General features: G+C 60.5%; 1 protein-coding gene across 1 annotated transcript in view; it reads left to right on the forward strand.

The window, feature by feature from the left end:
* The window catches only part of NRARP (NOTCH-regulated ankyrin repeat protein), an 8,023-nt gene that overhangs the window by 2,843 nt on the left and 1,422 nt on the right, over positions 1–3,758 (forward strand). The window lies entirely within an intron of this gene.

Raw genomic sequence — 3,758 nt, forward strand, 5'->3', positions numbered from 1 at the left:
GGCCTCCCTTCCCCCTCCTGCGAGAGGCCGCCCTGCCCCAGCCGGCTGGCTTTGCAGAACTTCCGCGGGAGCCTGGGAGCGCCGGTGTGAGCGCGGCGGGGACGGGGGACCGGGGACGGTCCCTTCCCTAGTGACTTCCACTATAGTTAACAGTCTGTTGCACACTCTTTTTAAAAAGTAAATGGATTTGCCACGATTAAATGTCATAACATTTATGACAGAATATAACATATTAACATATTTTAAGCCAAGTTTTAGGTGTTTTTTGAATCTTGGTTATAAACCCAGTTTTAAAGGGCGTTGTGTCCAGCGTCGTGAAGGCGACAGAGTGTACCCATATTTATATTTTTGTAAAGTACCTGTAAGACTGTGAATCTCTGTGCTGAGTGCATGGAAGGGCCGCCCGCCCGCTGCAGCCTCCGCGCTTCCAGGACCCTGCTCCGACCCCAAGGTCCCGCCGTGGGGAGGGGCCCGTGCGCCACTTTCTGTGCTGAAAGGCGCCTTCCCGGTTTCTGTGGTTCCGATTTTCTATGCAACCCCACACCCCTCGTTGTTTTGATCCTGAGAAATAAAAGGGAGGCTGAATTATTCAGATTTAAATGAGGTTTCCCCTGCACGGCAGCGCTGCTGACCCTTCGTGCAAAAATGGGGAGCACTTGAGGACACAGGTGGGTGGAGGCCCTTTGCGCGCGGCTGGTCCGATCCGGGCGGTCATCTGCGGCTTTGAATAAACCGTGTGCGAGAAGAATATATTGATAACGTCAGTGACACCAGCAGACGTTGAGCCGAGGCACAGACCACTCCGAAGGGAGTTCTTCTATACAGTCTTCTCTAGATGCAAATGCCTTTTTAATTATGTTAATTAATGTCAAGACTTTCTAGGCTTATATGGAAGCTGTGTCTGGGTCACGGCATGATCACTTCTAACTGGATAAGTCTGTGCAGCACGTTCCCGAGTGTACGATATAGACCCGTAGCCCAGCGTGGATATTTTATAAATAAATTTTCCATTGATTTTTTTATATGAAAGACATGTCTGTTGGTCCCTGGTCCCAGCACGAGGTGCAGACGAGCTCGGCGCGGGCTCAGGGCGAGGCCGCGCGGTGATGCGCCGTCCGCGGAGCGCCTGGCTGTCCCCACCTGGACACGGAGCCGGGGCAGCCCCAGCCAGCGCCGGTGTCGCGGCCTACTGTCTCTGTTGTCTGGCAAAGCAGCTGAGACCGCCGCGCAGAAAGCTCTGCTCGGAGCAACTCCTCTCACCCAGCCTGAGACGCGGAGGTCCTGAGGCCGCCTCCGTCCCCCCCACCCCGCAGACCCCTCTGCGGAGTAGCCAGGGGCTTCGGCGTCCCTGAGCTTTGTCCTGCAGACGTTTCGCCTTTCCTGAAGTGCTTGCGTGTGACCACTTTGCTCCCACTGCCCTATTCTACCCATGAGGGTGTTCCAGGTGCCTTTCCAGTTGGTTAGACAGGCATTTCCTGTCCCCCAGGATTGGCCTATGAGACCGGGCCAGCTCTGTCCTTAGACTCCCACGGAGGTGAACAGAATATTTGATGGGAACGAGCTCCCTGAGTGCAAGGAGGTGCCTGCCCAGCCTCTCCCGGAGGCGAGCCTTGGGAAGCCCTGCCCTGGGCCGGCTGGGGTGCCACCTTGAAGAGGAGAGTTGCTGCAAGACTTCGGACATGACTGAGGCATCTGGACAGTAAGGGCAGGCCCAGGCGTTATCGGGGGCACCCACAGCTGTGCTGGACCATGCCTCTATTCTCCACCCAGGGTGCTGTTGCACGCAGGGCAGGGAGAAGGACGCCATCTGAGAAACCACGGTGGCATTTGCTAGCCTGCATGTGGGTGGGTCCCCTCCAGTAGCTGGCCCTGCATTTGAAGTTCTCCCAGCAGAGCCTGGGCACTAGGGGCTTCCCAGGCACGTGGCTCCCTTAAGCTCTCCTTTCTGAAAGACGCACTGGGCTGAGGAAGGCTCTGTGTTGCTTGCTGTCTGGGGAGACAGTTTTCTCTCCAGCATGGACAAAAGGAAGCCTGGCTGGGCTCAGCCCTGCATCTGAGAAGGGGTGGGCATGACGGGGTCCCAGCCCTGGGGGGATCCGCCATCTTTCTCTCCAGGTACCATTCTGTGCACAGACAACCCCAGCTGGTGAGGGGGACACTGGGGTGTGGAGGAGGGCGCATGGGTCTCCCTTCACGGGGCAGGGCCCCAGGAAGCAGGCAGACACACACTAAAGCCTTGGCTATCCTTTCCACCTTGTGGGGTCAGAGCTATAAATGAAACCCCAGCTGGGAGGGCCCAGGCATTCAGAAACAAGGAGGACAGGCTGGGAATGTTGAGCATAGCCCAGGTCTAGTCCTTGGAGGGGACCCTGGACGCACCTTCCTGGAATGAGCAACCAGCCTGGGCCAGCGCAGGCCTCCCAGGTTGCAGAGGCACACACTGTGTGAGGGGACAAGGACTGCTCTCCAGATGCAGCCAGGTCAAAGCTGCTCTGTGTCTCCAGTGCCCAGTTTCCCTCTGGAGTGCAGTGGCCTGTGGCCTGTGCAGGCTCCTCTTCCAGGCCCTCTGTGCTCAGCAGATGGATAACTGCTGGGGGCACTGGTGTGTACTGGCAGGAACTGGTGAATGGAATGGACGGGGGGGTCCTCCCACCCCAGCCAGCCCCTTTATGGCCAGGATGAGAAAGAAGACATGGGTGACCCAGCCCACACACTCTTCCCTGGCCTCCTAGGTCTGTAGGTATGCATGAGGCCAGGCAAGGGTCCTAGCCAGGGGCACAGAGGACAGCCAGGTGGAGGGGTACATCCGGCAGGGGTCTGGGCCACTGGAAAGCCCTGGGGTGGCTGCCTGCAGAAAGGAGACAGACCAAACGGGCAAGCCTGAGGCACGTCCCACTTCCCCCACCAGGAGGGCGCTGGTCTCCTGTCCAGCAGTTCCTCCCTCCGATGTGACCCACTGGCCGCAGGAAATGTCTACTGTTGGAACGGATGCCCAGAGAGACCAGGAAACGCAGGAAGATGGGCAGCTAGGAGGGGTGTGATGTCCAAGGCCAGTGGGGTGGGAGCCAGGACACAGCCAGCCAGACAAGGGCGGCAGAATCCAGGTCGGAGGCACGGAAGAGAGGGAAAGGGGCCGCCCACTGCCGGAAGACCTCCTAGCCCAGCACAGGGAGGGCAGAGGGGCGTGCACACAGAACACAGGGGCACAGCTGCCCTCTGACCTCGGGGCAGGCCAGCTGCCTCCTGATGCTCCTGCGGAGCCTGCGAGGAGGAGGCAACGTCCACCTGGGCCTTGAAGGACGGGAAAGGAGGCCCCGCGCCTGGGACAGCTGGGAAACAAAGCCTGAGGCTGGAACGTGAGGGCGCCGGCCCCAGGAGGGGCCCCCGAAGATCTGGGAACCTCCACAACTGCTCCTCGCGAGGCCTCCAGCCCAGACCCTCCTGGGGGGTGGGGGGTCCCCGGGAGGCCGCCCTCCCCCCGCCTCCCGCACACTCCGCGTCTCCCGGCCGGGCCGCGGCCACCAACAGCTCCCGCGCGTCCGGCGCATTCTTCTGCTTGGCTGTCCTTCCGACCGTCCCCGCGCGTCCGTCTGTCGGTCTTTCTTCCCTTGTCCCCTCCAAAGCCGCGGCCCCCATTCATTCCCGAGGCCTCTGCCCTCTCCTCCGCGCGGGTCCCCGCTCGGCGAGCAGCTGCTATGCTAATGAGGCCGGGGGCGGGCGGGGGCACGGCCGGGGCCGGGGGCGCTCACAAAGGCCCG

This window comes from Galeopterus variegatus, unplaced genomic scaffold (assembly GCF_000696425.1).
Source record: "Galeopterus variegatus unplaced genomic scaffold, G_variegatus-3.0.2 Scaffold1360, whole genome shotgun sequence".
Taxonomy (NCBI): Eukaryota; Metazoa; Chordata; class Mammalia; order Dermoptera; family Cynocephalidae; genus Galeopterus; species Galeopterus variegatus.